Source organism: Arvicanthis niloticus, chromosome 22, assembly GCF_011762505.2.
Source record: "Arvicanthis niloticus isolate mArvNil1 chromosome 22, mArvNil1.pat.X, whole genome shotgun sequence".
NCBI classification, from domain to species: Eukaryota; Metazoa; Chordata; class Mammalia; order Rodentia; family Muridae; genus Arvicanthis; species Arvicanthis niloticus.
In genome coordinates, this window is record NC_133429.1 from 43,738,245 (window position 1) to 43,749,544 (window position 11,300).

Consider the following 11,300-nt stretch of genomic DNA (forward strand, 5'->3'; position numbering starts at 1 on the left):
ATATGCAGGTCCAAGAAGTGACAGAGCTGTCACCACGCCCAGATTTCTGTCCCCAAACTCTCAGAATCTGACCCACCAATCAAAGGACATACTGGGTTGGACCTAGGACTCCCCCCACATATAGAGCTGATGTGTACTTTAGTCTCCATGTAGGTCCCCAACAACTAGAGCTTGGGTTATTCCAAAACCTGCTGCCTGTACATGGCATAGCTGGGCTGCTTTGTCTGGCCTTAGTTGAAGAGGTTGTGGCTAGCCTCCCAGAGACTTGATGTACCAAGTTAGGGGTGTACACATAGGGGTCCACACCCTTTAAGAAGGAAAGGGAAACATGAGACAAGGGGTTTGAAGGATTGTAGAAGGGGTGACTGGAAGAGGGAGCAGTAATGTTCTTTTCAGTAATATGTCGAGATTCCAGATAGGGCTAGTTCTAGCTGGCAATGCCACCTCAGCATCAACAGTGTTAAGCTGTGAGGTATAGTAGTAAAGTTTGCATTTAAAATAACTTTGGGTTAGTTTGGCTTGGTAAGATGTGACCCCATTGTGTATCTAGGAGCATGTGTAATGATGAGCCCCAGCTTGGCAGAGATGGGAAACCAAGTGGCTCTCACATCATTCCACAACAGGCTCATCAGCAGGTATAGAAGGAGCAGCAACCTCAGCAGGAAAGTAACTTAGTGCAGGATATTTGATCCCATTGTAAACCCTAAGACTGAACTGGACAAACCTGTTTCTTGTTGTGGTGCGGCTCAGTCCTAGCACACACCTTTAATTCAAGGCCTTTCCATAATTAGGGTTGAATAAAGTCAACTGTAGTTGTAGAGGGAAAGCAGACAACCAGTTGGCAGGGAGTGAACACTAGTGAAATAGAGGAGGGACATTGTGCTGGGATTCAAGGCCGGTGCCACCATCACCTGGCTGTATAAATATTTTAATGAGGAGTCAGGAAAATTGTTCAATGGTTAAGGGTGATGCTTTTTCAAAGGACCACAATTAGGTTTTTCGACTCAACTTGGCAGCTTACAACTCCCTGTATTTCGAGTTCTCAGGGATCTGACAGGCTCTCCTGAGTTGACTGAGACACACTGGGAACAGAGACAGGCTGGTCTCTAGAGCTGGCTGTGTAGGCACCCTAGCTAAAATGGCCACCCAGCCTTGATTCAATCATGTGCAGATCAATAGACTAAAACAGGTGATAATCTCTGGTATGTGTATGCAAATCTAAAGAAACACTCACACAACCAAACACACACACACCTCTGCTTATCATAGTTACTTGTACAGATATTCACACATGTGTCACACACCCTCAATCTCAATTTTCTTCTTTCAAATTGCTAAAGGTCGTATTCAAGACACTGAGCCATGAATGGATTGTAGGCATGGTATCCTGAGAATACTTAGAGGGATTTTGTAATGAATAATCTAAAGTGAAGTCACTCCCATCAATTACATCTGGAAGGGGCTGGAAAAGCACATTGTAAGAACAACCCATGTTGAGAGAGAACAGAGATTACAAGACTTTTGTTTACTTGGAGTTTTCTCAAAAGATCTCAGATATATCATGCAGCTCTGTCTCTGTCTCTGTTTCTGTCTCTGTCTCTGTCTCTCTCTCTCTCTCTCTCTTTCTCTCTCTCTCTCTCTGTCTCTCTTTCTCTCAGTGTGTGTGTGTGTGTGTGTGTGTGTGTGTGTGTCTGTGTGTCTGTGTGTGTGTCTGTGTGTGTGTGATTGTATTAGGTTATAGCTTGGTGGTTGGACTCTCCCCCTGGATATCTGCTTTCCAGTTCTCTCAGACAACCTCACTACACCAGGGAAAGAGTAGCAGGATTCAGACATGACAAAATATGTTCAAACAAGACTAACCTTTATTCAGTAAGAACTTCATGAACAGAAATTTAAGATTTACAATGAAGAGAATTATTTTCAAAATTCCCTATGTAAAATAGATTGATGTAAATATATACTATATACATTAAACATCACTAAGTCTATCTAGGAATGTGGGTAAGGAGGTAGAATACATTAATGATGAAAATATTTAACTTCAGCTTACTAAGAAAACTTTTTCAAAAATATCTTAAAGTTCAACATTATTTGGACTATGAAGTTCTGTACAGCACATATAAGGGTGAGACTTCTATTCAAAGAGTCCTGGGTTTAAAGACACATCTGCTATACAGTGACTTCTCTCAACTTTCAAGAATGAGACAGATCTCCTTAGTTCCAGGAATAAAGTATCTTGAAATATCAGTGGTACTTTTATCAATAGTAATTGATGGTTGAGTCCTAGAGTACCGGGGTCACAGTACAAAATTGTGAATCCCTGAGTATTAAAGACTAAAAACTCTGGAAAAGTCCATTTCCAATTAGCCAAAACTTATAAAGAGGAACAACAAAATTGGAAGAAAATTGAATGGAGATCCCAACATAGACCCAAGGTCCCCTATAAAACCGTTAAAGCAGCATGCTGGTGAGCACGTGCTCTGTGCATTGAATAGTTTCTAACTTGTGTTGGGGACAGCTGTCTCATAGATGCCTTCAGATGCAGCTCTCCCTTGTCCCAAGTTAGCACTACCTAGAAAGCTGGGGGGGCATCCCCACTCTTTACAGCCCAGTACCTGTGTCCAGGCTCTTCAACCCACCCTGCCTGAAGACCTTGGTTCCATCCACAAAAGCAGCCAAGTGGGTGGGGCTACAGTAGGCACTGGTGCAGGATCTCCCACACCATCTTCTTCCTAAATAGAGGCATGTGCTGCTGAGAGAAGGTGATGGGCTGGCCTCTGGAGATGTAGTCTGCAAATTTACAGGTAAACATGCCACAGTCACTGCCATTCTTCTGCTGAGGAATGTCCTCTGCTGCCATGCTGTACTGCTTCCACTCCAAAGGGTTCAGCTCCACATTCCTTCTCACTTGGCTCTCATCCTGTAGATAGTGGAAAATCAGCTGGAGGACATCTGGTCTCTTGTGTCCCCTTGAGTCCAGGTAGACGAGACTCTTCTCTCTTAGGTCTGTCACCACCAGGCTCCAGTGAACGCCCTGGTGAATGGGCACCAGGATCAGTTCCTTTGCAAAGAGGTTTACTGTCTTGGTCCATCTTTGGACTGACCTGTAGCCCCCACTCTGTAACTTGGTGTAAAAGAAGGTATTAAATGCATAAAGTGCAGGGTATCCTTGACTTTGACTTCTGGCCATGAGAAGATTCATGTAAAAATTGATGACTGTGTCATTGAGCCACTGGGTGTCCCTCAAGGTGTGCATGTCTCCTCGAGTAATTTTCATATTGAAGGCATGACTCAAGATCTCCTCCTGTGGCCCTGGGCCTAGAGCACTACTGATTTCCTTTTGCATGTCCTCTGTGATGTGAGGGCCATGGTCCAGCCCTGTGCTCTTGTCTTGGTCTTCAGGAGTCTTTCCTTTGGCCTTGGGTATTGGCACTTGGTTGCTGACTCTGTCTGTGCAGATTTGAAGTGTTTGAGGAGCATGAATCTCCTCATGCACACAGACATTGATCTTTTCTGAGGCATCCACTGGAATCTTGTGAGAACCGGTAAAGTCAGAGCTTGCAGGATCACTGGGTTGAAGGTGGACCACTAAGCTTGGGTACATTCCATTGTGGTGTTTCTGAACACCATCCTCCATGTTGATGTGGGGATGCTTGGGACCTTGGCCTCCATCCACAGACTTCATCTCAGTCACAGCCTCTTGCCCAGGGACTTTGGTGCACTCTGAGGGTTTCAGCTGTAATCCAGCCTCTTTTGGGGGTTTCCTTATCTGACCCTTGCCTGGATCTTCACACCCAAGCTCTCTTTCATGCTCTTCCTGCTTCAGCCGCTTTAGAGGTTGGCTTGGCTTTTCTGACCAGACATCCTCTTCACCTTCCGCCTGGCATTTCCTCTTTTGGCCTTTCCCTGAATGTTGAGAATACAAAGTCCCAAGTGACTTGCAAGGTTGCCATGAAGAGGAGCTGCTTGGATCGCCTTTGCTCACATGCTGGCTCTCTCCAGAGGCATAGCTTTCTGATTTCCAAGTCACAGTGGAAGTCAGACAGTCAGTTGGTGGGGGCTCTTGAGTTGCTGTCTTCATGTCAGAAGGTTCAGTTAGTGCAGTTGGAGGTGTCTTATCCATACTGGTCCTGTTGGTCTGGATGTCTCAGCTGGTCTTCAGTATATCACAGATTCGCAAAGAAGTAAAACTCTGGAAGACAGTGGAGAATGGACCTCTTACTGAGGGAAGAACAAGGAGGCAAAGAACAGAACTTCTTTCTTGCACAGCCTTATATATGCTGGGAGAGGTGGGCGTGGCCAAGATGAGAGGTGGGTCAATAACACCAAATCTAAGCAATCTCAAATATGCCTAACAAAATTTTTACCTACTTTAAAAATAAGGAAAAAGAGTAGACCTTTCCACTTTAAATTTAGCAAAGATTTTCTACAGGTATGCACTTTTATTTGAGGGTTTTATTTACTTCCAAATCTCATCAAGTTGACAACCCATAATAGTCAGCACACTTGAGTCCAAACAACTTCACTTCTGGACAAGGGTTGAAAGACATTTAGTTTGTGTCATTTTGACCTATGGTTTTTCTCTCTCTAGCACTCCTGTGTGTGTGTGTGTGTGTGTGTGTGTGTGTGTGTGCCTGTGCCTTGGCCTGTGCTTCAGTGTCTATGTAGTTTGTCTTTATTTTACATATGAGGAGAAATATGCAGGTCCAAGAAGTGACAGAGCTGTCACCACGCCCAGATTTCTGTCCCCAAACTCTCAGAATCTGACCCACCAATCAAAGGACATACTGGGTTGGACCTAGGACTCCCCCCACATATAGAGCTGATGTGTACTTTAGTCTCCATGTAGGTCCCCAACAACTAGAGCTTGGGTTATTCCAAAACCTGCTGCCTGTACATGGCATAGCTGGGCTGCTTTGTCTGGCCTTAGTTGAAGAGGTTGTGGCTAGCCTCCCAGAGACTTGATGTACCAAGTTAGGGGTGTACACATAGGGGTCCACACCCTTTAAGAAGGAAAGGGAAACATGAGACAAGGGGTTTGAAGGATTGTAGAAGGGGTGACTGGAAGAGGGAGCAGTAATGTTCTTTTCAGTAATATGTCGAGATTCCAGATAGGGCTAGTTCTAGCTGGCAATGCCACCTCAGCATCAACAGTGTTAAGCTGTGAGGTATAGTAGTAAAGTTTGCATTTAAAATAACTTTGGGTTAGTTTGGCTTGGTAAGATGTGACCCCATTGTGTATCTAGGAGCATGTGTAATGATGAGCCCCAGCTTGGCAGAGATGGGAAACCAAGTGGCTCTCACATCATTCCACAACAGGCTCATCAGCAGGTATAGAAGGAGCAGCAACCTCAGCAGGAAAGTAACTTAGTGCAGGATATTTGATCCCATTGTAAACCCTAAGACTGAACTGGACAAACCTGTTTCTTGTTGTGGTGCGGCTCAGTCCTAGCACACACCTTTAATTCAAGGCCTTTCCATAATTAGGGTTGAATAAAGTCAACTGTAGTTGTAGAGGGAAAGCAGACAACCAGTTGGCAGGGAGTGAACACTAGTGAAATAGAGGAGGGACATTGTGCTGGGATTCAAGGCCGGTGCCACCATCACCTGGCTGTATAAATATTTTAATGAGGAGTCAGGAAAATTGTTCAATGGTTAAGGGTGATGCTTTTTCAAAGGACCACAATTAGGTTTTTCGACTCAACTTGGCAGCTTACAACTCCCTGTATTTCGAGTTCTCAGGGATCTGACAGGCTCTCCTGAGTTGACTGAGACACACTGGGAACAGAGACAGGCTGGTCTCTAGAGCTGGCTGTGTAGGCACCCTAGCTAAAATGGCCACCCAGCCTTGATTCAATCATGTGCAGATCAATAGACTAAAACAGGTGATAATCTCTGGTATGTGTATGCAAATCTAAAGAAACACTCACACAACCAAACACACACACACCTCTGCTTATCATAGTTACTTGTACAGATATTCACACATGTGTCACACACCCTCAATCTCAATTTTCTTCTTTCAAATTGCTAAAGGTCGTATTCAAGACACTGAGCCATGAATGGATTGTAGGCATGGTATCCTGAGAATACTTAGAGGGATTTTGTAATGAATAATCTAAAGTGAAGTCACTCCCATCAATTACATCTGGAAGGGGCTGGAAAAGCACATTGTAAGAACAACCCATGTTGAGAGAGAACAGAGATTACAAGACTTTTGTTTACTTGGAGTTTTCTCAAAAGATCTCAGATATATCATGCAGCTCTGTCTCTGTCTCTGTTTCTGTCTCTGTCTCTGTCTCTGTCTCTCTCTCTCTCTTTCTCTCTCTCTCTCTCTGTCTCTCTTTCTCTCAGTGTGTGTGTGTGTGTGTGTGTGTGTGTGTGTCTGTGTGTCTGTGTGTGTGTCTGTGTGTGTGTGATTGTATTAGGTTATAGCTTGGTGGTTGGACTCTCCCCCTGGATATCTGCTTTCCAGTTCTCTCAGACAACCTCACTACACCAGGGAAAGAGTAGCAGGATTCAGACATGACAAAATATGTTCAAACAAGACTAACCTTTATTCAGTAAGAACTTCATGAACAGAAATTTAAGATTTACAATGAAGAGAATTATTTTCAAAATTCCCTATGTAAAATAGATTGATGTAAATATATACTATATACATTAAACATCACTAAGTCTATCTAGGAATGTGGGTAAGGAGGTAGAATACATTAATGATGAAAATATTTAACTTCAGCTTACTAAGAAAACTTTTTCAAAAATATCTTAAAGTTCAACATTATTTGGACTATGAAGTTCTGTACAGCACATATAAGGGTGAGACTTCTATTCAAAGAGTCCTGGGTTTAAAGACACATCTGCTATACAGTGACTTCTCTCAACTTTCAAGAATGAGACAGATCTCCTTAGTTCCAGGAATAAAGTATCTTGAAATATCAGTGGTACTTTTATCAATAGTAATTGATGGTTGAGTCCTAGAGTACCGGGGTCACAGTACAAAATTGTGAATCCCTGAGTATTAAAGACTAAAAACTCTGGAAAAGTCCATTTCCAATTAGCCAAAACTTATAAAGAGGAACAACAAAATTGGAAGAAAATTGAATGGAGATCCCAACATAGACCCAAGGTCCCCTATAAAACCGTTAAAGCAGCATGCTGGTGAGCACGTGCTCTGTGCATTGAATAGTTTCTAACTTGTGTTGGGGACAGCTGTCTCATAGATGCCTTCAGATGCAGCTCTCCCTTGTCCCAAGTTAGCACTACCTAGAAAGCTGGGGGGGCATCCCCACTCTTTACAGCCCAGTACCTGTGTCCAGGCTCTTCAACCCACCCTGCCTGAAGACCTTGGTTCCATCCACAAAAGCAGCCAAGTGGGTGGGGCTACAGTAGGCACTGGTGCAGGATCTCCCACACCATCTTCTTCCTAAATAGAGGCATGTGCTGCTGAGAGAAGGTGATGGGCTGGCCTCTGGAGATGTAGTCTGCAAATTTACAGGTAAACATGCCACAGTCACTGCCATTCTTCTGCTGAGGAATGTCCTCTGCTGCCATGCTGTACTGCTTCCACTCCAAAGGGTTCAGCTCCACATTCCTTCTCACTTGGCTCTCATCCTGTAGATAGTGGAAAATCAGCTGGAGGACATCTGGTCTCTTGTGTCCCCTTGAGTCCAGGTAGACGAGACTCTTCTCTCTTAGGTCTGTCACCACCAGGCTCCAGTGAACGCCCTGGTGAATGGGCACCAGGATCAGTTCCTTTGCAAAGAGGTTTACTGTCTTGGTCCATCTTTGGACTGACCTGTAGCCCCCACTCTGTAACTTGGTGTAAAAGAAGGTATTAAATGCATAAAGTGCAGGGTATCCTTGACTTTGACTTCTGGCCATGAGAAGATTCATGTAAAAATTGATGACTGTGTCATTGAGCCACTGGGTGTCCCTCAAGGTGTGCATGTCTCCTCGAGTAATTTTCATATTGAAGGCATGACTCAAGATCTCCTCCTGTGGCCCTGGGCCTAGAGCACTACTGATTTCCTTTTGCATGTCCTCTGTGATGTGAGGGCCATGGTCCAGCCCTGTGCTCTTGTCTTGGTCTTCAGGAGTCTTTCCTTTGGCCTTGGGTATTGGCACTTGGTTGCTGACTCTGTCTGTGCAGATTTGAAGTGTTTGAGGAGCATGAATCTCCTCATGCACACAGACATTGATCTTTTCTGAGGCATCCACTGGAATCTTGTGAGAACCGGTAAAGTCAGAGCTTGCAGGATCACTGGGTTGAAGGTGGACCACTAAGCTTGGGTACATTCCATTGTGGTGTTTCTGAACACCATCCTCCATGTTGATGTGGGGATGCTTGGGACCTTGGCCTCCATCCACAGACTTCATCTCAGTCACAGCCTCTTGCCCAGGGACTTTGGTGCACTCTGAGGGTTTCAGCTGTAATCCAGCCTCTTTTGGGGGTTTCCTTATCTGACCCTTGCCTGGATCTTCACACCCAAGCTCTCTTTCATGCTCTTCCTGCTTCAGCCGCTTTAGAGGTTGGCTTGGCTTTTCTGACCAGACATCCTCTTCACCTTCCGCCTGGCATTTCCTCTTTTGGCCTTTCCCTGAATGTTGAGAATACAAAGTCCCAAGTGACTTGCAAGGTTGCCATGAAGAGGAGCTGCTTGGATCGCCTTTGCTCACATGCTGGCTCTCTCCAGAGGCATAGCTTTCTGATTTCCAAGTCACAGTGGAAGTCAGCCAGTCATTTGGTGGGGGCTCTTGAGTTGCTGTCTTCATGTCAGAAGGTTCAGTTAGTGCAGTTGGAGGTGTCTTATCCATACTGGTCCTGTTGGTCTGGATGTCTCAGCTGGTCTTCAGTATATCACAGATTCGCAAAGAAGTAAAACTCTGGAAGACAGTGGAGAATGGACCTCTTACTGAGGGAAGAACAAGGAGGCAAAGAACAGAACTTCTTTCTTGCACAGCCTTATATATGCTGGGAGAGGTGGGCGTGGCCAAGATGAGAGGTGGGTCAATAACACCAAATCTAAGCAATCTCAAATATGCCTAACAAAATTTTTGCCTACTTTAAAAATAAGGAAAAAGAGTAGACCTTTCCACTTTAAATTTAGCAAAGATTTTCTACAGGTATGCACTTTTATTTGAGGGTTTTATTTACTTCCAAATCTCATCAAGTTGACAACCCATAATAGTCAGCACACTTGAGTCCAAACAACTTCACTTCTGGACAAGGGTTGAAAGACATTTAGTTTGTGTCATTTTGACCTATGGTTTTTCTCTCTCTAGCACTCCTGTGTGTGTGTGTGTGTGTGTGTGTGTGTGTGTGTGTGTGCCTGTGCCTTGGCCTGTGCTTCAGTGTCTATGTAGTTTGTCTTTATTTTACATATGAGGAGAAATATGCAGGTCCAAGAAGTGACAGAGCTGTCACCACGCCCAGATTTCTGTCCCCAAACTCTCAGAATCTGACCCACCAATCAAAGGACATACTGGGTTGGACCTAGGACTCCCCCCACATATAGAGCTGATGTGTACTTTAGTCTCCATGTAGGTCCCCAACAACTAGAGCTTGGGTTATTCCAAAACCTGCTGCCTGTACATGGCATAGCTGGGCTGCTTTGTCTGGCCTTAGTTGAAGAGGTTGTGGCTAGCCTCCCAGAGACTTGATGTACCAAGTTAGGGGTGTACACATAGGGGTCCACACCCTTTAAGAAGGAAAGGGAAACATGAGACAAGGGGTTTGAAGGATTGTAGAAGGGGTGACTGGAAGAGGGAGCAGTAATGTTCTTTTCAGTAATATGTCGAGATTCCAGATAGGGCTAGTTCTAGCTGGCAATGCCACCTCAGCATCAACAGTGTTAAGCTGTGAGGTATAGTAGTAAAGTTTGCATTTAAAATAACTTTGGGTTAGTTTGGCTTGGTAAGATGTGACCCCATTGTGTATCTAGGAGCATGTGTAATGATGAGCCCCAGCTTGGCAGAGATGGGAAACCAAGTGGCTCTCACATCATTCCATAACAGGCTCATCAGCAGGTATAGAAGGAGCAGCAACCTCAGCAGGAAAGTAACTTAGTGCAGGATATTTGATCCCATTGTAAACCCTAAGACTGAACTGGACAAACCTGTTTCTTGTTGTGGTGCGGCTCAGTCCTAGCACACACCTTTAATTCAAGGCCTTTCCATAATTAGGGTTCAATAAAGTCAACTGTAGTTGTAGAGGGAAAGCAGACAACCAGTTGGCAGGGAGTGAACACTAGTGACAACAGAGGAGGGACATTGTGCTGGGATTCAAGGCAGGTGCCACCATCACCTGGCTGTATAAATATTTTAATAAGAATTCAGGAAAATTGTTCAATGGTTAAGGGTGATGCTTTTTTAAAGGACCACAATTAGGTTTTTCGACTCAACTTGGCAGCTTACAACTACCTGTATCTCCAGTTCTCAGAGAAGACAGGCTGGTCTCTAGAGCTGGCTGTGTAGGCACTGTAGCCAAAATGGCCACCGAGCCTTGATTCAATTATGTGCACATCAATAGAGTAAAACAGGTGATCACCTCTGGTATATGTATGCAAATCTAAAGAAATACTCAAACACCCAAACACACACAGACACACACACACACACCCCTCTGCTTATCATAGTAACTTGTACAGATATTCACACATGTGTCACACACCCTCAGTCTCAATTTTCTTCTTTCAAATTGCTAAAGGTCCCTTTCAAAGATACTGAGCCATGAATGAATTGTAGGCATGGTATCCTGAGAAGACTTAGAGGGATTTTGAGCATGAGGAGTGGCCAATTGTGGGGCCTTTCTTGGTGCCTGCAAGGCAAACCACATGGATAAGTACTTGCCTTCTTTGCCTAAGCTCTACTGAGACAGCTTTCTTTGCTTCTGTCTGTGCTCTCTTGGGAAAGACACATCCTACCTTCCTGAAGACTGCATGCTGTGCCTCAGTGCTACTCAAATACAGCAAACCAGCAACACTAGAAATAGGAACAGGTTCTTCCATCTAAGGAGACTGCTGGAATCTGAGGTATCCCTGCTACCTGATAGGAACTGGTCAGATGCCAGTACAGACTCTGGGAATCCCAGCCTAGGGGCATCTGCCTCTGAGTCTGATTGAATCAAGTTCCCTAGGTTGCAGAATTAGTCTACAGACATTATACAAAACCTATACTCATACATGCACACATACATACATACATACACACACATACATACATACATACATACATACATACATACACACATACACCCATAAGCTATATATATGTGTATGTGTGCGTTTACACTTGTAGAC

The 11,300-nt window shown here is 44.4% G+C and overlaps 2 pseudogenes; both read right to left on the minus strand.

The window, feature by feature from the left end:
• Positions 1-2,689: 2,689 nt before the first annotated feature.
• Positions 2,690-4,123, minus strand: LOC143435634 (sentrin-specific protease 2 pseudogene; annotated as a pseudogene).
• Positions 4,124-7,383: 3,260 nt separating this feature from the next.
• LOC143435635 (sentrin-specific protease 2 pseudogene) lies at positions 7,384-8,817 on the minus strand (annotated as a pseudogene).
• Positions 8,818-11,300: the final 2,483 nt, after the last annotated feature.